At 47.5% G+C, this 25,678-nt stretch overlaps 1 protein-coding gene and 1 pseudogene across 1 annotated transcript in view; one reads left to right on the top strand and one right to left on the bottom strand.

Moving 5' to 3' along the window:
* LOC135542929 (dystrophin-like) overlaps positions 1–25,678 on the bottom strand; it is a gene marked incomplete at its 5' end in the record, with an annotated part of 841,859 nt that overhangs the window by 164,631 nt on the left and 651,550 nt on the right.
* Positions 1–25,678, top strand: part of LOC135542895 (dystrophin-like) — a 98,798-nt pseudogene that overhangs the window by 67,972 nt on the left and 5,148 nt on the right.

Here is a 25,678-nt window from a genome sequence, read left to right on the forward strand (position 1 = left end):
GGAGTGAAGGGTCTTGGGCCTCCCAGGGCCTCTGGAGTAAAGAGTCTTGAGGCCTCTGGAGTGAAGGGTCTTGGGCTTTCCAGGTCCTCTGGAGTGAAGCGGTCTTGGGCCTCCCAGGGCCTCTGGAGTGAAGGGTCTTGGGCCTCCCAGGGCCTCTGGAGTGAAGGGTCTTGGGCCTCCCAGGGCCTCTGGAGTGAAGGGTCTTGGGCCTCCCAGGGCCTCTGGAGTGAAGGGTCTTGGGCCTCCCAGGGCCTCTGGAGTGAAGGGTCTTGGGCCTCCCAGGGACTCTGGAGTGAAGGGTCTTGGGCTTCCCAGGGCCTCTGGAGTGAAGGGTCTTGGGCCTCCCAGGGAGGGGAGGAGTGCAGTGCACTAATAGGGTCCCATTTGGGACGTAATCCGCATGTCTGTGATGTCACTGCTGTCATCTCATATCCCTGGTATAGTGTTGTTATCCAACACCCTCCATCCCAGTTCACACAGGTTCAGCTGTTATAGACAAGGTCTTTCAGTAGTGTAGCTGTAGTGGAAATATACCCAGTGAGCAAAACATTTAATGATAAATGTTATCTTAACTCCTTTAATTGCTATCTTTCTGAGTCACTGTTCTATTGATGGGGGACTATAAATTGTGATAATGACTGATGGATATGTGGCGGAGAGAGAGAGAGAGAGATAGAGGGAGAGGGAGGGAGAGAGAGAGAGAGAGAGAGAGGGAGAGAGAGAGAGAGGAGAGGGAGAGAGGAGAGAGAGAGGAGAGAGAGAGAGGAGGGAGGGAGAGTGAGAGAGAGACGGAGCCGGGGGAGAGAGAGAGAGACGGAGAGGGGGAGAGAGAGAGAGACGGAGAGGGGGAGAGAGAAAGAGAGAGAGAAGGAGAGGGGGAGAGAGTAAGAGACGAGAGAGACGGAGAGGGGGGGGGGGAGAGGGAAAGGGGGGAGAGAGAAAGAGACCGAGAGGGAAAGAGAGAGTGAATGTCAGAGAGAGCGGAAGAAAGAGAGAGAGAGGGAAAGTGAGAAGGAGAGAAAGAGAGTGAGAGAATGAGAGAGAGATGAGAGAGAGGGAAATGAGTCTCGCTGTCTGGAAGACGTCATTATCCTTCACTTCATTTATCATCATTAACACCAACTGCCAGGACTATCTCTCCCACTCTGATGCAGACAGACAGGACTATCTCTCCCACTCTGATGCAGACAGACAGGACTCTCTCTCTCCACTCTGATGCAGACAGACAGGACTATCTCTCCCACTCTGATGCAGACAGACAGGACTATCTCTCCCACTCTGATGCAGACAGACAGGACTATCTCTCCCACTCTGATGCAGACAGACAGGACTATCTCTCCCACTCTGATGCAGACAGACAGGACTATCTCTCCCACTCTGATGCAGACAGACAGGACTATCTCTCCCACTCTGATGCAGACAGACAGGACTATCTCTCCCACTCTGATGCAGACAGACAGGACTATCTCTCCCACTCTGATGCAGACAGACAGGACTATCTCTCCCACTCTGATGCAGACAGACAGGACTATCTCTCCCACTCTGATGCAGACAGACAGGACTATCTCTCCACTCTGATGCAGACAGACAGGACTATCTCTCCCACTCTGATGCAGACAGACAGGACTATCTCTCCCACTCTGATGCAGACAGACAGGACTATCTCTCCCACTCTGATGCAGACAGACAGGACTATCTCTCCCACTCTGATGCAGACAGACAGGACTATCTCTCCCACTCTGATGCAGCAGACTATCTCTCCCACTCTGATGCAGACAGGACTATCTCTCCCACTCTGGTGCAGACAGACAGGACTATCTCTCCCACTCTGATGCAGACAGACAGGACTATCTCTCCCACTCTGATGCAGACAGACAGGACTATCTCTCCCACTCTGATGCAGACAGACAGGACTATCTCTCCCCACTCTGGTGCAGACAGACAGGACTATCTCTCCCACTCTGATGCAGACAGACAGGACTATCTCTCCCACTCTGATGCAGACAGACAGGACTATCTCTCCCACTCTGATGTAGACAGACAGGACTATCTCTCCCCACTCTGGTGCAGACAGACAGGACTATCTCTCCCACTCTGATGCAGACAGACAGGACTATCTCTCCCACTCTGATGCAGACAGACAGGACTATCTCTCCCCACTCTGGTGCAGACAGACAGGACTATCTCTCCCCACTCTGATGCAGACAGACAGGGAGACAGACAGACAGCAGACAGGACTACCTCTCCCACTCTGATGCAGACAGACAGGACTATCTCTCCCACTCTGATGCAGACAGACAGGACTATCTCTCCCACTCTGATGCAGACAGACAGGACTATCTCTCCCACTCTGATGCAGACAGACAGGACTATCTCTCCCACTCTGATGCAGACAGACAGGACTATCTCTCCCATTCTGATGCAGACAGACGGGACTATCTCTCCCATTCTGATGCAGACAGACAGGACTATCTCTCCCACTCTGATGCAGACAGACAGGACTATCTCTCCCACTCTGATGCAGACAGACAGGACTATCTCTCCCACTCTGATGCAGACAGACAGGACTATCTCTCCCACTCTGATGCAGACAGACAGGACTATCTCTCCCATTCTGATGCAGACAGACAGGACTATCTCTCCCACACTGATCAAATCAAATCAAATGTATTTATAAAGCCCTTCGTACATCAGCTGATATCTCAAAGTGCTGTACAGAAACCCAGCCTAAAACCCCAAACAGCAAGCAATGCAGGTGTAGAAGCACGGTGGCTAGGAAAAACTCCCTAGAAAGGCCAGAACCTAGGAAGAAACCTAGAGAGGAACCAGGCTACGTGGGGTGGCCAGTCCTCTTCTGGCTGTGCGGGTGGAGATTATAACAGAACATGGCCAAGATGTTCAAATGTTCATAAATGACCAGCATGGTCAAATAATAATAATCACAGGCAGAACAGTTGAAACTGGAGCAGTAGCATGGCCAGGTGAACTGGGGACAGCAAGGAGTCATCATGCCAGGTAGTCCTGATGCATGGTCCTAGGGCTCAGGTCCTCCGAGAGAGAGAGAGAATTAGAGAGAGCATACTTAAATTCACACAGGACACCGGATAAGACAGGAGAAGTACTCCAGATATAACAAACTGACCCGAGCCTCCCGACACAAACTACTGCAGCATAAATACTAGAGGCTGAGACAAGGGGTCAGGAGACACTGTGGCCCCATCCGATGATACCCCCGAACAGGGCCAAACAGGAAGGATATAACTCCACCCACTGATGCAGACAGACAGGACTATCTCTCCCACTCTGATGCAGACAGACAGGGAGACAGACAGACAGCAGACAGGGAGACGGTTCAGTTCCCAGGCTGAATGGTCTGGATGAGTTTACACAGTTGAATATATTCAGCTGCAGCTCAGGGGATTGGCCTGGGTTTAGGATGTTCAGTTGGGGAAGACAGGGTCCGTATGTATCAAGCTTCTTAGAGTAGGAATGCTGGCTGATATGGGATCAGTTATAGGTCATAACGAATACAATCATCTCGACAAGGGGGACCTGATCCTAGATCAGCAGTCCTACTCTGAAACTCTGTGAAAAAGAGCCCCGAGCTGTCATCCAGCCTGGCTCACAGTGTATTGTTGAGATGTGAACGGATTCTGATCCGGACTCTGTTGTTCAGACTGGGGAGTTTACAGTAGGGGAGGGTTAGTCCAGTATAATGGATGCTGTTCTCTCTGTCTTTAGGGGTTAATCCAGTATAATGGATGCTGCTCTCTCTGTGTTTTATGTGTTGCTGATCTACTCTACATGTATTTTCTAAACTGTCTCTGTTGCACTTCACATCTCTTTCATTTTCTCCTCCAATCTCTCCTCCACTCTCTCTCCTCCACTCTCTCTCCCCCACTCTCTCCTCCACTCTCTCTCCTCCACTCTCTCTCCTCCACTCACTCCTCTACTCTCTCCTCCAATCTCCCCACTCTCTCTCCTCCAATCTCTCCACTCTCTCTTCTCCACTCTATCTCCTCCAATCTCTCCTCCAATCTCTCCTCTCTCTCTCCTCCACTCTCTCTCCTCCACTCTCTCCTCTACTCTCTCTTCCACTCTTTCTCCTCAAATCTTTCTCCTCCAATCTCTCCTCCAATCTCTCCACTCTCTCTCCTCCACTCTCTCTCCTCCCTCTCTCTCCCCCACTCTCTCCTCTCCCCACTCTCTCCCCACTCTCTCCTCCACTCTCTCCTCTAATCTCTCTCCTCCAATCTCTCCTCCAATCTATCCACTCTCTCTCCTCCACTCTCTCTCCTCTAATCTCTCTCCTTCACTTGCTCTCACCCTTTCACCCATCCAACTGCACATGCCTTTGTGGCTGTCCTCTGTCTTTCTCTCTCACTCCTACCCTCAATCCCATCCTCCCTTCTTCCCTCTCCATCTCCTCTCCTCTCTCTGACTCCTCCTCTCTTGTCCTATCCTTCTTCCATCTCCCACTCCTCTCCTCTCTCTTCTTGTCCTTCTTCCCTCTCCCTCTCTTCTCTCCTCCCTCTGACTCTCCTCTCTCTTCTTGTCCCTCTCCCTCTCCCTCTCTTCTCTCCTCCCTCTGACTCTCCCTCTTCTTGTCCCTCTCCCTCTCCCCTCTTCTCTCCTCCCTCTGACTCTCCCTCTCTCTTCTTGTCCCTCTCCCTCTCTCTCCTCCCTCTGACTCCTCCTCTCTTTTCTTGTCCTTCACCCTTCCTCTGTATAATTTTCTCTCTCCTTTTCCTCGCCCTCCCTCTTCTTGTTTTCTCTTCTTCTCTTCCTTCTTGTCTTGCTCCCTCTCTCCTCTCCTCTCATCTCTCTCTACCCACCTCTCTATCTCTCTCTCTTTGTCCTCTCTCTCTTTGTCCCCCCTCTCCTCCCCCCCTCTCTCTCTCTCTCTCCTCCCTCTCTCTCCCTCTCTCTTTGTCTCTATCTTTGTCTTTCTCTCTCCCTCTCTCTCTTTGTCTCGCCCTCTCTCTCCCTCTCTCACTCTCTCCCTGTCTCTCTCAGATCACAGTGAGTGTGTCTCAGGGGCGGGTTCGTACCCCCTCCACCTCTCCTAAACCTCACTATAAAAGCTATGCCTACAGTCAAGCTGCATATGTCAAGTCACCTGAACAAAGAGGAGACGCTTTACTGAGCAGGTCTGTCTACTGCTAACTACCTACCCAGTCTCTAGTCTCACAGCTGTAGCTCTCTCCTCTCCTCCCTCTCCTCTCCTCTCCTCCTCTCCTCCTCTCCCTCTCCTCTCCTCTCCTCTCCTCTCCTCCTGGGTGTCCATCCATGGCTGAACAGAGCTGAGGCTGAGCCTGTGGCTACGTAGCAGGTAGTCTTCATTGCAGTTGAACACTTCTCTGGGCATTGTGAGATTTGATGATCTGTGCAACACGACTACAATAAAGACAACCTGGAACGAGCCCTGTGTCTCTGGCTCGACCAGGCTCAGCTCGGCCTGCTTCCCCACATCCCCCCAGGCTAAATGAACAGTTATCTGGGTTCTCCAGGTGTACCAGTGACTGACACAAATCTCAGAGTATGTCTGTGTGTGTGTGTGTGTGTGTGTGTGTGTGTGTGTGTGTGTGTGTGTGTGTGTGTATGCGGGGTGTCTGTGTTTCTGTGCTTCACACCTCTAATGTGTTTTGGCACCACAGACTTCATTCCTCATCACACTCCCTTCCCTTCAAGGCAGGAAGTCTTCAGACTGTTGAGACTCCCTAGGAGAGGAAGCCGTGTTAATGTAGCTGGGAACGATTCTCTTGCCATTTCCAAGAGAGCAATTTGTTTATTGTCAGTGGTGAGTCTAACCACGCTCTTCAGTCCACTTTCTCATCTCCCTCTCCTAACCCTCCCTGCCTCCCTCCCCTTTTCCTTTTCCATCTCCCCTCTTCTCCTCCTCCCCATCCCAGACCCAGCTGCTGCGTGGGGGCAGTCAGGATGACCTGGAGCGGGCCCTGAGCCCCCTGGCCCCTGGGGCCACCCAGCTGGAAGACTACCAGAGCATCCTGGAGGAGGTCCTGACCTGGCTGCTGTCTGCAGAGGATGGCCTGCAGGCCCAGCCCCCCATCTCCTCTCACGTAGAGGAGGTCAAGGAGCAGTTCCACACACACGAGGTAGGGACACCCCCGAGGGGATCTATACCATATAACACACGAGGTAGGGACACCCCCGAGGGGATCTATACCATATAACACACGAGGTAGGGACACCCCCGAGGGGATCTATACCATATAACACACGAGGTAGGGACACCCCCGAGGGGATCTATACCATATAACACACGAGGTAGGGACACCCCAGAGGGGATATATACCATATAACACACGAGGTAGGGACACCCCCGAGGGGATATATACCATATAACACACGAGGTAGGGACACCCCCGAGGGGATATATACCATTTAACACACGAGGTAGGGACACCCCGAGGGGATCTATACCATATAACACACGAGGTAGGGACACCCCGAGGGGATCTATACCATATAACACACGAGGTAGGGACACCCCCGAGGGGATCTATACCATATAACACACGAGGTAGGGACACCCCCGAGGGGATCTATACCATATAACACACGAGGTAGGGACACCCCCGAGGGGATCTATACCATATAACACACGAGGTAGGGACACCCCCGAGGGGATCTATACCATATAACACACGAGGTAGGGACACCCCGAGGGGATCTATACCATATAACACACGAGGTAGGGACACCCCCGAGGGGATCTATACCATATAACACACGAGGTAGGGACACTCCCGAGGGGATCTATACCATATAACACACGAGGTAGGGACACCCCCGAGGGGATCTATACCATGTAACACACAAGGTACTGTAGGGTTTCAAGTTCAAAACTTTCAAACCTTCTTTGTGCATTATTGTCATTCTTTATCATGCTTTATCATTCTTCATCAATCTTATCATACTTTATCATTCTTTGTTACATTGTGTGTTTTTAAGAGCGATGAACACTAGGGACACCATAGAGGGACAGCTACAGGGCCTTCAGAAAGTATTCAGACCCCTTGACTTATTCCACATTGTGTTGTGTTTCAGCCTGAATTCACAATGGATTAAATCAAATAACAAATCTCAATGACAAAGTGAATGTTTTTTAGATTTTCAAATAGATTTGAGTCTTAACTGTAACTCGGCCACTCAGGAACATTCACTGTGTTCCTGGTCAGCAGCTCCAGTGTAGATGTGGCCTTGTGTTTTAGGTTATAGTCCTGCTGAAAGGTGAATTCATTTCCCAGTGTCTGGTGGAACTCAGACTGAACCAGGTTTTCCTTAAGGATTTTGGCTGTGCTTAGCTCCATTCTGTTTCTTTTTTTATCCTGAAAAATCAGTTGTTAATGATCATACCCATAACATGATGCAGCCACCACTATGCCTGAAAATATGGAGAGTGGTTCAGTAATGTGTTGTATTGGATTTGCCGAGACATAACACGTTTCATTCAGGACAAAAAGTTAATTGTTTAGCAATTATTTTACAGTATTAATTTAGTGCCTTGTTGCAAACAGGATACATTTTTTGTAGACATTATTATTTTGTACAGGCTCTTTTTTTCCCCTCAGTCAATTAGGTTAGTATTGTGGAGTAACTATCCCTGGGCGGTTTCCTTCCTCTCCGGCAACTGAGTTAGGAATGACTCCTGCATCTTTGTAGTGACTGGGTGTATTGATACACCACCCATAGTGTAATTAATGACTTCACCATCCTCAAAGAGATATTCAATGTCTGCTTTTTTATGTTTACCCATCTACCAATAGGTGCCCTTCTTTGTGAGGCATTGGAAAACCTCCCTGGTATTTGTGGTTGAATCAATGTTTGAAATTCACTGGTCAACTGAGGACATTACAAATAATGGTGTGTGTGGGGTACAGAGATGAGGTAGTCATTCCAAAATCATGTTGAACACTGTTATTGCACACGGAGTCCATGCAACTTATTATGTGACTTGTTAAGCACATTTCTTACTCCTGAACTTATTTCAGGTTGTCATAACAAAGGGCTTGAATACTTGTTGACTCAAGGCATTTCAGCTTTTCATTTTTAATTAATTTGGTTTAAAAAAAAATCGAAAACATAATTCCACTTTGACATTATGGGGTATTGTGTGTAAGCCAGTGACAAAACATCTCAGTTGAATCAATTTTAACTTCAGGCTGTAAAACAACACAATGTGTAAAAAGTCCAAGGGTTGTTTAGTTTATAATAATGAATAACAACGCAATGGAAGAAGAAAGGAAAGATGAAGGGAATCTGTTCAGGTGGAAAACCTGACTCTGGGTTTCCCCCCTGTGTGTTCATTATATACTATAACATGTACTGGGTGTGTGTGTGTTTGTGTATGCCTACATGCGCTGTTTTTGTGTGTCTGTGTCTGTGTGTGTTCCTGTGCCTGTGTGTGTCCCTGTGTCTGTGTGTGTGTGTGTGTGTGTGTCCCTGTGTCTGTGTGTGTGTGTCTGTGTGTGTGTGTGTCCCTGTGTCTGTGTGTGTGTCCCTGTGTCTGTGTGTGTGTGTGTGTGTGTCCCTGTGTCTGTGTGTGTCTGTGTGTGTCTGTGTCTGTGTGTGTGTCCCTGTCCCTGTCCCTGTGTCTGTGTGTGTGTGTGTGTGTGTGTGTGTGTGTGTGTGTGTGTGTGTGTGTGTGTGTGTGTACGTGTGTGTGTACGTGTGTGTACGTGTGTGTGTGTGTGTGTGAGAGTGTGAGAGTGTGTGCGCGTGTGTGTCTGTGTGTGTGCGTGTGTGTGCGTGTGTGTCTGTGTGTGTCTGTGTGTGTCTGTGTGTGTGTACGTCCCTTCCTGTCTGTGTCCTCTCAGGGCTACATGGTGGAGCTGACGTCCCACCAAGGCAGTGTGGGCAGGGTGCTGCGTGCGGGCAGTGCCCTCCTGGGTGAGGGCCATTTAACGGAGGAGGAGGAGAAAGAGGTCAGGGAGCAGATGAACCTCCTCAATTCCCGCTGGGAACACCTCAGAGTGGCTAGCATGGAGAAACAGAGCAGGTAGGACAGACACACATGGATGGATGGATGCATACACACACACACACACACACACACACACACACACACACACACACACACACACACACACACACACACACACACACACACACACACACACACACACAAACAGGCAGAGAACCTATGGTGATTATCGCCTGCCTCCCTCTTGGTAATGTCTACTGGTAATGTCTACTGGTAATCTCTGCTGGTAATGTCTGCTGGTAATCTCTGCTGGTAATCTCTGCTGGTAATCTCTGCTGGTAATGTCTACTGGTAATGTCTGCTGGTAATGTCTGCTGGTAATGTCTACTGGTAATGTCTACTGGTAATGTCTACTGGTAATGTCTGCTGGTAATGTCTACTGGTAATGTCTGCTGGTAATGTCTGCTGGTAATGTCTACTGGTAATGTCTACTGGTAATGTTTACTGGTAATCTCTGCTGGTAATCTCTGCTGGTAATCTCTGCTGGTAATGTCTACTGGTAATGTCTGCTGGTAATGTCTACTGGTAATGTCTGCTGGTAATGTCTACTGGTAATCTCTGCTGGTAATGTTTACTGGTAATGTTTACTGGTAATGTCTGCTGGTAATGTCTACTGGTAATGTTTACTGGTAATGTCTACTGGTAATGTCAACTGGTAATGTCTGCTGGTAATGTCTACTGGTAATGTCTACTGGTAATGTCTACTGGTAATGTTTACTGGTAATGTCTGCTGGTAATGTCTGCTGGTAATGTCTGCTGGTAATGTCTACTGGTAATGTCTGCTGGTAATGTCTGCTGGTAATGTCTACTGGTAATGTCTGCTAATAATGTCTGCTGGTAATGTCTACTGGTAATGTCTGCTAATAATGTCTACTGGTAATGTCTGCTGGTAATGTCTGCTGGTAATGTCTACTGGTAATGTCTGCTGGTAATGTTTACTGGTAATGTCTGCTGGTAATGTCTGCTGGTAATGTCTACTGGTAATGTCTGCTGGTAATGTCTACTGGTAATGTCTGCTGGTAATGTCTGCTGGTAATGTCTGCTGGTAATGTCTACTGGTAATGTCTGCTGGTAATGTCTACTGGTAATGTCTACTAGTAATGTCTGCTGGTAATGTCTGCCGGTAATGTCTGCCGGTAATGTCTGCTGGTAATGTCAACTGGTAATGTCTGCTGGTAATGTCTACTGGTAATGTCTGCTGGTAATGTCTGCTGGTAATGTCTGCCGGTAATGTCTGCCGGTAATGTCTGCCGGTAATGTCTACTGGTAATGTCTGCTGGTAATGTCTGCTGGTAATGTCTACTGGTAATGTCTGCTGGTAATGTCTACTGGTAATGTTTACTGGTAATGTTTACTGGTAATGTCAACTGGTAATGTCAACTGGTAATGTTTACTGGTAATGTCTGCTGGTAATGTCTGCTGGTAATGTCTGCTGGTAATGTCTGCTGGTAATGTCTGCTGGTAATGTCTACCGGTAATGTCAACTGGTAATGTCAACTGGTAATGTCAACTGGTAATGTCTGCTGGTAATGTCTGCTGGTAATGTCTACTGGTAATGTCTGCTGGTAATGTCTGCTGGTAATGTCTGCTGGTAATGTCTGCTGGTAATGTCTGCTGGTAATGTCTGCTGGTAATGTTTACTGGTAATCTCTGCTGGTAATGTTTACTGGTAATCTCTGCTGGTAATGTCTGCTGGTAATGTCTACTGGTAATGTCTACTGGTAATCTCTGCCGGTAATGTCTGCTGGTAATGTCTACTGGTAATGTCTACTGGTAATGTCTACTGGTAATCTCTGCCGGTAATGTCTGCCGGTAATGTTTACTGGTAATGTCTACTGGTAATGTCTGCTGGTAATGTCTGCTGGTAATGTCTGCTGGTAATGTCTGCTGGTAATGTTTACTGGTAATCTCTGCTGGTAATGTCTGCTGGTAATGTCTGCTGGTAATGTCTGCTGGTAATGTTTACTGGTAATCTCTGCTGGTAATGTCTGCTGGTAATGTCTGCTGGTAATGTCTACTGGTAATGTCTACTGGTAATCTCTGCCGGTAATGTCTGCTGGTAATGTCTACTAGTAATGTCTACTGGTAATGTCTGCTGGTAATGTCTACTAGTAATGTCTACTGGTAATGTCTACTGGTAATGTCTACTGGTAATGTCTGCTGGTAATGTCTACTGGTCATGTCTACTGGTAATGTCTGCTGGTAATGTCTGCTGGTAATGTCAGCTGGTAATGTCTACTAGTAATGTCTACTGGTAATGTCTACTGGTAATGTCTGCTGGTAATGTCTGCTGGTAATGTCTGCTGGTAATGTCTGCTGGTAATGTCTACTGGTAATGTCTACTGGTAATGTCAACTGGTAATGTCTACTGGTAATCAGTGAGAACATGTGTTCAGGAATTCATCAACCAGGGAAGCCAGTGCATTATTCCGAGGAGGCTCCAGTCACAGAGACCATCACTTCCTAAGGCCTGATTCCTCCATAATGACTCCACACAGGGTTGGGGAGTAACAGATTACATGTATCAGACTAATAAAAAACTTAACTGTAATCCGTTACGCTACTAACTAAAATATTGTAATCGGATTATACAGATACCTTTGTAAAAAACTAGATGATAACTTCTCAGATTACTTTTAAATTCAAAAAGGATGTTTGTGAAACAATTCTTTATGACAGATTTCTGTTTTCTCAGCGACATTCAAATCCACAGTGTTTCAGTTTGTTCCACATCACTATGACGACACAGCAAATGTGTTTGATGGATTGTGGGGAAAAGAGCAGGAATAGGTTTTTGTAGGCTACAGTCCAAGCTATGTCTTCCAATGGAGCGACTGCTGTCGGCATCCAAAGATGATCCAACTTGAATAAACACTTGGAGGTAAGGATGACAGCAGTGGTGTAACTCAACGGGCGATATGGACATCACTTATTACTGATATCTAGGCTGCATAACGCATGGAGGTAAGGATGACAGCAGTGGTGGAGCTCAACGGGCGATATGGACATCACTTATTACTGATATCTAGGCTGCATAACGCATGGAGGTAAGGATGACAGCAGTGGTGGAGCTCAACGGGCGATATGGACATCACTTATTACTGATATCTAGGCTGCGTAGCGCATTGATCAAATCAAATGTTATTTGTCACATGTGCCAAATACAACAGCTGTAGACCTTACAGTGAAATGCTGAATACAACAGGTGTAGGTAGACCTTACAGTGAAATGCTGAATACAACAGGTGTAGGTAGACCTTACAGTGAAATGCTGAATACAACAGGTGTAGGTAGACCTTACAGTGAAATGCTGAATACAACAGGTGTAGGTAGACCTTACAGTGAAATGCTGAATACAACAGGTGTAGGTAGACCTTACAGTGAAATGCTGAATACAACAGGTGTAGGTAGACCTTATCGTGAAATGCTGAATACAACAGGTGTAGGTAGACCTTACAGTGAAATGCTGAATACAACAGGTGTAGGTAGACCTTATCGTGAAATGCTGAATACAACAGGTGTAGGTAGACCTTACAGTGAAATGCTGAATACAACAGGTGTAGGTAGACCTTACAGTGAAATGCTGAATACAACAGGTGTAGGTAGACCTTATCGTGAAATGCTTACTGACAAGCCCTTAAACAACAATGCAGTTTTAAGAAAAATACATCTTAAGGAAAAAAATAGATAAGTAAAAAAAAAAATGTGAATCACACTGCTGCTTTCGGATTTAGCTAATACTATTTAGTGTCATGGGTTGTGGAGGTTGTGGAGGTTGTGGATGTTGTGGAGGTTGTGGATGGTTGTGGATGTTGTGGATGTTGTGGATGGTTGTGGAGGTTGTGGAGGTTGTGGATGTTGTGGATGGCTGTGTACATGTTGTGGAGAATGTGGATGTTGTGGATGGCTGTGGAGGTTGTGGATGGCTGTGGAGGTTGATATTGTGGATGTTGTGGATGGCTGTGGATGTTGTGGAGGTTGTGAATGTTGTGGATGGCTGTGTACATGTTTTGGATGTTGTGTAGGTTGTGGAGGTTGTGGATGGCTGTGTACATGTTTTGGATGTTGTGGAGGTTGTGAATGTTGTGGATGGCTGTGTACATGTTTTGGATGTTGTTCCATGTGTTCTCGCACACCCCGAGAGCTTCTGGTCAGCGGGGTGGTGGCACCGGGATCCTCATCTCTCCCAAGTGGTCATTCTCTCTTTCTCCCCTTACCCATCTGTGGATGACGGATCACCACCTCAAGAACACAAGCACAAGCACACACACACACATACATACACACACATACATTTGCACGCACCCACACAAGCACACACACACACACACACATACACGCACATACACACACAAACAAACACAAATTCCTCTGAAATCCAGCATGTCTCTCTGGGTGAGAAATATGTATCTATGTCCTTGAAGGTAATATTGTGTTTTGAATAGACCTGAGCTGCAGCTCTCTGTGAGGTGTCTAACTAGGATCAAGCTGTACTCAACAGCCCCATGCCCTCTTTGCTCAGTCTCTCCTCCTCCCCCTTCTCTCCTCTTCTCTTTGCCCCTCCTTTCCTCTCCTCCTCCCTCTTTTCTCCTCTCCTCTTCTCCTCTCATCTTCCCGCTCTTCTCCTCTACCCTACTCTCTTCTCCTCTCCCCCTCTCTCTCTTCTCCTCTTCTCTCCTCTCCTCCTCTCTTCCTCACTCCCTTTTCCACTCCCCCTCTCCTCCCTCTCCTCCCTCCTTCTCCTCTCTTTCCTCTATCCTACTCCTCTCTTCCCTTCTACTCCTCCATCTCTTATCCTCTCCCCTTCCTCTCCATCTCCTCTTCTCTCCTCCCCCTCTCTTCTCTCCTTCTTTCCTCTCCTTCCTCTCTCCTCTTCCCTCTCCTCTCCTCCCTCTCTCCTCCTCTCCTCTCCTCTCCTCTCCTTCCCTCTGCTATTCCCCTCTCCTCTCATCCTCCTCCTCCAGACTCCACGAGGTGTTGATGGACCTTCAGCACCAGCAGTTGAAGCAGCTCACTGATTGGCTGGAGCTGACAGAGGGGCGGATCAAGCGGATGGGGGCTCAGCCTATGGGGCCAGACCTGGAGGATGTTAAACACCAAGTCGAGGAACACAAAGTAGGTTAACTACTATCTAGCTACCCACAGGGCTGGGGTCCTTTCAGGGTCATGTTCACTACAGCACATCCTAGTGAAATAATCATGAACATTTACTATTTGATCACTTCAGATAGTGTCTTTCCATTTCCTTCCATTTTTGGCCACTTCCTGCCATTTTGTCCCTACTCGACTCAACCCAATTATCATGCCTATTGCAGCTGTTGCAGGAGGACCTAGAGTTGGAGCAGGTGCGTGTCAACTCTCTGACACACATGGTGGTGGTGGTGGATGAGAACAGTGGAGACAGCGCCACCGCTGCCCTGGAGGAGAAACTACAGGTGAGACAGGCAGGACACACACACACACACACACACACACACACACACACACTGTCTATTACACTGTCTAGTACACTGTCTAATACACTGTCTAGTACAATGTCTAGTACACTGTCTAATACACTCTCTAGTACACTGTCAAATACACTGTCTAGTACACTCTCTAGTACACTGTCAAATACACTGTCGCCTGATGTTCTCCCTTAGTGGAAGAGAGAAGAGAAACCCATTCGGGTAGAACGTAGTATTTGTGTGTAAATAGATTGGATGGTAAATAATGAGTGTTCTCTGGTGATTAACCATGTCTAGCAGTTATCGGTCCAGGAACTCAGGATTCTGCTCTGTCTATTGGGAGGGAGGGAGGGAGGGAGGGAGAGACAGAGAGAGAGAGAGAAGCGAGGAGAAGAGGGGAGAGGAGAGAGAGACAGAGAAGGGAGGAGAGAGAGAGAGAGAGAGAGAGAGAGAGAGAGAGAGAGAGAGAGAGAGAGAGAGACCGAGAGAGAGAGAGAGACAGAGAAGGGAGGAGAGAGAGAGAGAGAGAGAGACAGAGAGAGAGACCGAGAGAGAGAGAGACGGGGGGAGAGAGAGAGAGACAGAGAGAGAGACCGAGAGAGAGAGAGAGAGAAAGAGAGAGAGAGAGAGAGAGAGAGAAGGAGAGAGAGACCGAGAAGGGAGGAGGGAGAGAGAGACCGAGAGAGAGAGAAGGGAGGAGGGAGAGAGAGACCGAGAGAGAGAGAGAGAAGGGGAGAGAGAGCGAGAGAGAGAAGAGGGGAGAGAGAGAGAGAGGGGGGGAGAGAGAGAGAGAGAAGAGGGGGGAGAGAGAGTGGGGGAGGCAGGTGGAGCAGAAGAGAGAGAGAGGGGAGGAAGGAAGAGAAAAAGGGAAATTGCTTTGTTCGTTAGTTTATTCGTCTGTTGTATGTGGTTGTTAGGAGATCATGGGAGAAGATGCCGTAGTCTTGTGAGTATGAATCATAATAGAGATACAGTCTAATGCAGATTGGTTTTTGTTGTTTAGTGTTTAGTGATACGATATGGTACAAAACATCCAAACCTGTTTTAACTGCTGCTATAAGAAACAGAAACAAGACAAATATACATTCTGAAAGGCTGGCCTTTACATGTCTTCTATTGACAAGACAGACTCAATAACCAGTTGCCATAGTGACCTGTCATTGTCTTCTTTATCACGCGTCTCCGGGTCTCTGTTTTAGGGTCGTTTTGGGCACCTGGGCTCTTTGCTTATTACTTTCTGTTACAATGACAGTAAAAATCCCCCCAGGAATGAAAGTGAGGGGGATGTGGTTTTAATAGCTGGTACCTGACAGAGCTCTTCCTGCATGGTGACTGTTACTGCGATGGAGAACACACAGAGCCATGTGATGCTGTTACTGCAGGCTGGGATGAGATGACTTTCTTTTCCCAGATGGAGGTACATACTGGTCATCAAGCATCAGAACGCCTGTAGAAACCAGGTGGAGAGGTGGCCACTGGAGTTAAACCCAAGTAGAATGTCTTGTTGAAAGGAGCTGTACTGTATGTGATGTTTACCTTTATTTAACTAGGCAATGACGGCCTAGGAACAGTGGGTTAACTGCCTGTTCAGGGGCAGAACGACAGATTAGTACCTTGTCAGCTCGGGGATTTGAACTTGCAACCTTCCGGTTACAAGTCCGGCGCTCTAACAACTAGGCTAGCCTGATGCTGAGAGTAACACCGGGTTCCATTCTGTATCTGGTCTATCTGGAATCTCTAAGGTGCTGCTTCAAATCCGCCTCCAAGGACCATGAAAAAAAACAAGCCCTCTTTTCTAACGTGTGTGTTCTTCCTTTCAGCACCTGGGAGACCGGTGGGCAGCCATCTGTAAGTGGACAGAGGAGCATTGGGTTCTGCTACAGGAGATCCTGCTGCAGTGGCAACACTTCACTGAGGAACAGGTAACGGCATAGAAACGGAATAGAACACGGAGACAAGACATCCCCGTTCAAGGTAATGTTCAGACAGTGGGTGGACGGGCGGCCATGTTGGTCCGTAGAGAGCTAACAGGCTAGTGTTCTGTAGAGAGCTAACAGGCTACTGTTGTGTAGAGAGCTCACAGGCTAGTGTTGTGTAGAGAGCTCACAGGCTAGAGAGCTAACAGGCTAGTGTTGTGTAGAGAGCTAACAGGCTAGTGTTGTGTAGAGAGCTAACAGGCTACTGTTGTGTAGAGAGCTCACAGGCTAGTGTTGTGTAGAGAGCTCACAGGCTAGTGTTGTGTAGAGAGCTAACAGGCTAGTGTTGTGTAGAGAGCTAACAGGCTAGAGAGCTAACAGGCTAGTGTTGTGTAGAGAGCTAACAGGCTAGAGAGCTAACAGGCTAGTGTTGTGTAGAGAGCTAACAGGCTAGAGAGCTAACAGGCTAGTGTTGTGTAGAGAGCTAACAGGCTAGTGTTGTGTAGAGAGCTAACAGGCTAGAGAGCTAACAGGCTAGTGTTGTGTAGAGAGCTAACAGGCTAGAGAGCTAGCAGGCTAGTGTTGTGTAGAGAGCTAACAGGCTAGAGAGCTAACAGGCTAGTGTTGTGTAGAGAGCTAACAGGCTAGAGAGCTAACAGGCTAGTGTTGTGTAGAGAGCTAACAGGCTAGAGAGCTAACAGGCTAGTGTTGTGTAGAGAGCTAACAGGCTAGAGAGCTAACAGGCTAGTGTTGTGTAGAGAGCTAACAGGCTAGAGAGCTAACAGGCTAGTGTTGTGTAGAGAGCTCACAGGCTAGAGAGCTAACAGGCTAGTGTTGTGTAGAGAGCTAACAGGCTAGTGTTGTGTAGAGAGCTAACAGGCTAGAGAGCTAACAGGCTAGTGTTGTGTAGAGAGCTAACAGGCTAGAGAGCTAACAGGCTAGTGTTGTGTAGAGAGCTAACAGGCTAGAGAGCTAACAGGCTAGTGTTGTGTAGAGAGCTCACAGGCTAGTGTTGTGTAGAGAGCTAACAGGCTAGAGAGCTAACAGGCTAGTGTTGTGTAGAGAGCTAACAGGCTAGTGTTGTGTAGAGAGCTAACAGGCTACTGTTGTGTAGAGAGCTCACAGGCTAGTGTTGTGTAGAGCGCTAACAGACTAGTGTTGTGTAGAGAGCTCACAGGCTAGAGAGCTAACAGGCTAGTGTTGTGTAGAGAGCTCACAGGCTAGAGAGCTAACAGGCTAGTGTTGTGTAGAGAGCTAACAGGCTAGTGTTGTGTAGAGAGCTAACCGGCTAGAGAGCTAACAGGCTAGTGTTGTGTAGAGAGCTCACAGGCTAGAGAGCTCACATGCTAGTGTTGTGTAGAGAGCTAACAGGCTAGAGAGCTAACAGGCTAGTGTTGTGAGTCAGACCTATCTGGCCAAAGGGAGACTACACACAGGCCTCTGGAACAGACTGAGGTTCTTCTATGTTCAGAGGTTCAAACTCTTCTTAATGTCTGATGGAATCCACCCTGCTTACCTCTCTGAGATCAATCTTGCAGAGCGGTCAGGTTTCCCACCATGTGGCTTTAACCTCTCTGATGATGTCAGATCAGAGGTCAGATCACCTTGAACAGGGTGGAATTGCTGGATACAAGTTTGAGGAATTACAACAGCACCTCTCCCTTCACCTATCTGCCCTTATTCACCTCATCTCTCCTCCCTTCTCTCTCTGTCTCTTTCTTTCTCTTTGTCTGTCTTTGTATCTCTCTCTCTCTCTCTCTCTCTCTCTCTCTCTCTCTCTCTCTCTCTCTCTCAATTCAATTCAATTCAATTCAAGGGGCTTTATTGGCATGGGAAACATGTGTTAACATTGCCAAAGCAAGTAAGGTATATAATCTATAAAGTGAAATAAACAATAAAAATTAACAGTAGACATCACACATACAGAAGTTTCAAAACAATAAAGACATTACAAATGTCATATTATATATATATATATATACAGTGTTTTTACAATGTGCAAATGGTAAAGGACACAAGATAAAATAAATAAGCATAGATATGTGTTGTATTTACAATGGTGCGTGTTCTTCACTGGTTGCCCTTTTCTCGTCTCTCTCTGTCTCTCTCTGTCTCTTTCTTTCTTTCTCTCTGACTGTCTTTGTATCTCTCTCTCTCTCTCTCTGTCTCTTTCTTTCTCTCTGTCTGTCTTTGCATCTCTCTCTCTGCAGTGTTCGTTTGACTCATGGTTGACTCAGAAGGAGAAGTTGGTTCTGTCCATCCAGAGCAGTGGCATCAAGGAGCAGAGTGACATGGTGGCCAACCTGAGAAGACTAGCGGTGAGTAACAGTTACTTTATCTAATCACCTTAGGAAGCGAGCAGTGAGGGCGGGTCTTAGACAAACCTGAGCCAATGATGTCAGGAAACTTGTGGTGAGTGGCAGCTCCCTTAGCCAATGACTTCAGGAGGTTAGTGGTTAGTGACAGCTCTCCTTTCAGAACTTTAGGTGGAAACTTTCGATTATGTCCACCAACCAGGTTCCCTTAATAAAGGTTCAACAGAACAGATCAATAAATGTGTGTGTGTGTGTGTGTGTGTGTGTGTGTGTGTGTGTGTGTGTGTGTGTGTGTGTGTGTGTGTGTGTGTGTGTGTGTGTGTGTGTGTGTGTGTGTGTGTGTGTGTCTGTCTCAGACGGTGAAGGGTGACCTGGAGATGAAGAGACCGACCATGGACAAGCTGTGTTCTCTGTGTCAGGACCTCGTCTCCTCAGTGAAGAACAAAGAGGTGGCTCATAAGCTGGAAGCCAGGCTGGAGAGCTTCGCCCAACGCTGGGACAAACTGGTGCAGAGCCTGGATAGGAGCAGCTCACAGGTACCTGACCTCTCTACAGATGTGTCTTTCTCTTTCTATCTCTCACTACCCCTCTATCTGTCAGTCACTTCCACTTCATCTGTCTCTGTCTCTCTTTCTCTCCAGCTCAACCACTGTATCTGTCTCTCTTTCTCTCCAGCTCTACCACTGTCTCTGTCTCTCTTTCTCTCCAGCTCTACCACTGTCTCTGTCTCTCTTTCTCTCCAGCTCTACCACTGTCTCTGTCTCTCTTTCTCTCCAGCTCTACCACTGTCTCTGTCTCTCTTTCTCTCCAGCTCTACCACTGTCTCTGTCTCTCTTTCTCTCCAGCTCTACCACTGTGTCTGTCTCTCTTTCTCTCCAGCTCTACCACTGTCTCTGTCTCTCTTTCTCTCCAGCTCAACCACTTTCTCTGTCTCTCTCTGTCTTTGTATGTCTCCCCTTTTCTTTTCTTTTCTCTCTCCAACTATCTATTTTCCCCTTTCTGTCTCTCTCTCCAGGCCCGTTATAATCACATGTCTCTCTCTCTCCAGGCTCATTATAATCACATGTCTCTCTCTCTCCAGGCCCATTATAATCATATGTCTCTCTCTCTCTCCAGGCCCATTATAATCATATGTCTCTCTCTCTCTCCAGGCCCATTATAATCATATGGCTCTCTCTCCAGGCCTATTATAATCACATGTCTCTCTCTCTCCAGGCCCATTATAATCACATGTCTCTCTCTCCAGGCCCATTATAATCATATGTCTCTCTCTCCAGGCCCATTATAATCATATGTCTCTCTCTCCAGGCCCATTATAATCATATGGCTCTCTCTCCAGGCCCATTATAATCATATGTCTCTCTCTCTCCAGGCCCATTATAATCATATGTCTCTCTCTCCAGGCTCATTATAATCATATTATTTGACCCTAGTTGTAGTGTGGTGTCTTCATGAGCCCAGTGTTAATCAACCACCTCTAACATCCATCAGCTGTCAGCCAGCTGCTATCTCATATCTCACGGTCGCCATGGCAGCACGACACTCCAATATCACTGTTTGACCAATCTGTTAGCCTGTCTGTCATACATCTATTTTGTCCCTGACCGTAATGTGTGAGGGCATATTCGTATTCAACAAACCAGACCTGGGTTCAAATACTATTTGAAATAATTTCAAATATTTTATCCGTGCTTGTCTGGCCTTCTGGATCATTAGAATAGTCCCAAAATGGCAAACTTCGCCTATCCGGGACCCATCCAGGCTATAGCAAACACTCAGCGTTCATGAGAGATATCAAATAGTATTTGAAACCAGGTCTGCCACACACTTTGGTCATGTACAATGGAATTAAAAATGCACTCCATGATCTTAAGCACAACAAATTCTAAACACATTGTTTCAATTGGATTTGTTACATAGCATACAAATCAAATTGCAAAAAAATATATTTTGCAGGAATGGATGACATAATACACAATTTAATGACGTGGTACACAATTTGATGACATAATACACAATTTGATGACGTGGTACACAATTTGATGGCATAGTGTACAATTTGATGACATAGTATACAATTTGATTATATAGTACACACTTTAATGACATAGTACACAATATGATGACGTGGTTCACAATTTGACTGGCTGAGATTATACAGAAGTTTGAAAGTGCATCTTTATGTACTTGGACAAACACACAAGCAAGCACACGTACAACATGAAAACGCCTTCTGATTTGGTTGTTACCATTCATCTAGTTAGGGAACAGTCACTCTACCATTCATCTAGTTAGGGAACAGTCACTCTAACATTGTTAGGAAACAGTCACTCTAACATTGCTAGGGAACAGTCACTCTAACATTGTTAGTGAACAGTCACTCTAACATTGTTAGTAAACAGTCACTCTAACATTGCTAGGGAATAGTCACTCTAACATTACTAGGGAACAGTCACTCTAGCATTGCTAGGGAACAGTCACTCTAACATTGCTAGGGAACAGTCACTCTAACATTGCTAGGGAACAGTCACTCTAACATTGCGAGGGAACAGTCACTCTGACATTCATTGTTGATGACACGGACAAGAGAGAAGGTCTCCCATTTAGGATAGAAACAAATCCCTGGGATCTCTGGTGTATGTATGTTAGTGTCCTGACCTGTCTGTCTGTGTGTGTGAGCTGTCACTGATGTTGTGTGTGTTTGTGGCTTGACACTGTGTGTGTGTGTGTACCTGCTCTTTGACACATGTGTGTGTTTTAGATCTCGCTGGCTGTAACCACGGTGCAGACCGCGCAGACGAAACTGACACACTCGGTGACGGCGAGCGTATCCAAGGTGACGACGCGTGAGAAGGTGGTGGTGAAGAATACTAAAGCAGCGCTGCCCTCTCCACCGCCCCAGAAGAAGAGACAGATTGTTGTCGAATCAGAGCTCAGGAAAAGGTGAGGTGGCAGGCTCCTCCAATCACTTTTCTGCAGAATCACCAGGGGGTGTGGCCAAACAGGGGGTGTAGACGTATTATAGTCTTGGTGACTGAGCGATAGCAGGAATTAGATCGTGTCTTTGAGCGATAGCGGGAATTTGATCGTGACTTTATGCGATAGCGGGAATTCGATCGTGACTTTATGCGATAGCAGGAATTCGATCGTGACTTTGAGCGATAGCGGGAATTTGATCGTGACTTTGAGCGATAGCGGGAATTTGATCGTGACTTTGAGCGATAGCGGGAATTCGATCGTGACTTTGAGCGATAGCGGGAATTCGATCGTGACTTTGAGCGATAGCGGGAATTCGATCGTGACTTTGAGCGAGAAGCGGGAATTCGATCGACTTTGAGCGATAGCAGGGAATTCGATCGTGACTTTGAGCGATAGCGGGAATTGATCGTGACTTTGAGCGATAGCGGGAATTCGATCGTGACTTTGAGCGATAGCGGGAATTGATCGTGACTTTGAGCGAGAAGCGGGAATACGATCGTGACTTTGAGCGATAAGCTGGAATACGATCGTGACTTTGAGCGATAGCGGAATTGATCGTGACTTTGAGCGATAGCAGGAATTAAATCGTGACTTTGAGCGATAGCGGGAATTCGATCGTGACTTTGAGCGATAGCGGGAATTCGATCGTGACTTTGAGCGATAGCGGGAATACGATCGTGACTTTGAGCGATAGCGGGAATACGATCGTGACTTTGAGCGATAGCGGGAATTCGATCGTGACTTTGAGCGATAGCAGGAATTAAATCGTGACTTTGAGCGAGAAGCGGAATTCGATCGTGACTTTGAGCGATAGCGGGAATTCGATCGTGACTTTGAGCGATAGCGGGAATTCGATCGTGACTTTGAGCGATAGCGGGAATTAAATCGTGACTTTGAGCGATAGCGGGAATTCGATCGTGACTTTGAGCGATAGCGGGAATTTGATCGTGACTTTGAGCGATAGCGGGAATTCGATCGTGACTTTGAGCGATAGCGGGAATTCGATCGTTGCATATCCTGATTTCATCCTGAGTCTAGTGTGTAGTGTGCCGTGCGTGACAAATCCATTATCTACAACGATTGAATTCTGGGCCTAAAGACAATATTCCAGTTGTCAGCCAGTCTCTGGAGACGTACCAAATGAAACACTATTCACTACATAGTGCAGTAGTTTTGACCAGAGACCTATGGGCCTTTGACCAGAGACCTATGTGCCCCTTCTCCCTCTGTACTCAAGCTAGTCTCTCTGTCTTGTCCCTGGCCGGCCTGAGACAGGCTGACTAACAGGTAGGTTTGGATTATGTCTCTAGTCTGAGTCAACCACTATTGAGTAGTTCGGTTTCTCAGTTGGTGCTGTGTATCTTAGCCAGTACAGATGAATGCCTTAGATGTTTGTGATGTGAAGTGGAGACAGTGTTCGGTACAGTTGTTATAACTGCTCATGTGTGGTCGTGAAGAGCACTGTGTGAATTAGACAGAGTGTGTGTCTTCAGGTTTAGTAGGAGAATCGCACAACCATAAAAAACTGGATCACAGCGGAAGACATAGAAGAAGAGGTATATATGCAGGTGTAGTTGGTGAACAGGTTGTCCTAACGTTGTCCTAAACCTTGGGAGCGTTATACCAGAGCTGGGATTGACGTTTTGTTGTGTGTGTGTTCAGGTTTGACATGGACTTCACTGAGCTGCACAGTTTCATCACGCGCTCCAAGGCCATCCTACAGAGCCCAGAGTTCTCCATGTCCAGGAAGGAGGGCAGCGTACAGGAGCTCCACGATAAAGTCCTGGTGAGGTTATAGGTCATGCAGCCTTACCCATAATGCACCTCACAATGCAGTGTTACCCAAAATGCACCATACCTCATTACTACCACGACACTGTCAGCCTGTCACAATGGCAATGATGTATCACTTTTTCCCTCCCTCTTTGTTTCTCTCTCCCTCTCCTCTCTCTCTCTCTCTCTCTCTCTCTCTCTCTCTGTCTCTCTCTCTGTATCACTCTCTCTGTCTCTCTCTCTCTCTCTCTCTCTCTCTCTCTCTCTCTGTCTCTCTGTCTCTCTCTCTCTCTCTCTCTCTCTGTCTCTCTCTCTCTGTTCCCTGTCCCTCTTGTTTCTCTCCTCTCCTCTCTCTCTCTCTCTCTCTCTCTCTGTCTCTCTCTCTGTCACTCTCTCTGTCTCTCTCTCTGTCTCTCTCTGTCTCTCTCTCTCTCTCCCTCTCTCTCTCTCTCTCTCTCTCTCTGTCTCTCTCTCTGTCTCTCTCTCTGTCACTCTCTCTGTCACTCTCTCTGTCTCTCTCTCTCTCTCTGTCTCTCTCTCTGTCTCTCTCTCTGTCTCTCTCTGTCTCTCTGTCTCTCTGTCTCTCTCTCTCTCCTCTCTCTCTCTCTCTGTCTCTCTCTCTCTCTCTCTCTCTCTCTGTCTCTCTCTCTCTGTCTCTCTCTCTCTCTCTCTGTCTCTCTCTCTGTCTCTCTCTCTGTCTCTCTCTCTGTCACTCTCTCTGTCACTCTCTCTGTCTCTCTCTCTCTCTCTCTCTCTCTCTGTCTCTCTGTCTCTCTCTCTCTCTCTGTCTCTCTGTCTCTCTCTCTCTCCCTCACTCTCTCTCTGTCACTCTCTCTCTCTCAGGCGATAGAGAGGGAGAGGCCAGAGAAGTTGCGGAAGCTTCAGGAAGCAACTCGTTCGGCACAGGCTTTGCTTGATCAGCTGGCGAGCGGTAAATGAAACACACCCACGCCACACAGACACCCACCCACCACCGGCTGTCCCCATGGCAACTCTCCTCTACCTGTCGTCTGTCCCCTCGCCGTTGTTTCCATAGCAACCGTTGTCTCTGTCCTTGTTATGAGACTCCATGGGCGAGGAGCCCTGCGTCTCTTGTCACCTCCTCTGCTCTCCTCTGTCCTTGTATCATTGTTAACAAGTCATAAAGGTCATTCCTCTTAAATGGCACTCTATTCCACGTGTAGTGGACTACTTTTGACCAGAGCCCATAGGAGACCTGGTCAAATGTAGTGCACTCCATAGGGAATAGGGTGCCATTTGGGACGCCGTCACTGCATAGCGATCGAGCCTACTGTCTCACCCTGCCTCCGAGTCAGAGGTTCTGAATAGAAGAACACTTGAACCCAACTGGAACACCAAAGTTATCGATGCACTGCTGTGCTACAGGGTTTTTCACTTTCTCTTGTTGTTGCACTGAAACACTAAAGGTATGGATTTGTATAGAACATTTCAATTCAATCCCGTGTAATGGTGGTGTTTACCTGACAACAGCGTGGTTTTAGTATGTGCTGTTGTCAGGTAACGAGGGGCGGTTATACAAGGATGGATTTCATATGATTGTCTGTGAAAGTTGTGTCTGCTGGATACTTCAGTCTTCTCTCTGTTGATTCCACCGTGTTATTACCAATGAATGAATGACCGTTCAGGTTTCTTCTGTTGATTCCAGGGGTCCTAGTTTACGAGGCAGGGGCTTGATTGGAATAGACGGAGGACGGACGGAAAGGACGGACGGACGGACGGAAGACGGACGGAAAGACAGACGGACAGACAGACAGTTTATTCGGCTCAGGGGTCCTAGTTATGACGAGGCAGGGGCTTGATTGGTCAATAGATAGACGGACGGACGGACGGACGGACGGACGGACGGACGGAAAGACAGACAGACAGACAGACAGTTTATTCGGCTCAGGGGTCCTAGTTATGACGAGGCAGGGGCTTGATTGATCAATAGATAGACGGACGGACGGACGGACGGACGGAAAGACAGACGGACGGACGGACGGACGGACGGACGGAAGGACAGACAGACGGACGGACGGACGGACGGACGGACGGGCGGGGATGAGGACGGACGGACGGACGGAAAGACAGACAGACAGACAGACAGTTTATTCGGCTCAGGGGTCCTAGTTATGACGAGGCAGGGGCTTGATTGATCAATAGATAGACGGACAGACAGACGGACGGAAAGACAGACAGACGGACAGACGGACAGACGGACAGACGGACAGACAGACAGACA

The sequence above is a fragment of the Oncorhynchus masou genome, chromosome 7 (assembly GCF_036934945.1).
Source record: "Oncorhynchus masou masou isolate Uvic2021 chromosome 7, UVic_Omas_1.1, whole genome shotgun sequence".
Taxonomy (NCBI): Eukaryota; Metazoa; Chordata; class Actinopteri; order Salmoniformes; family Salmonidae; genus Oncorhynchus; species Oncorhynchus masou.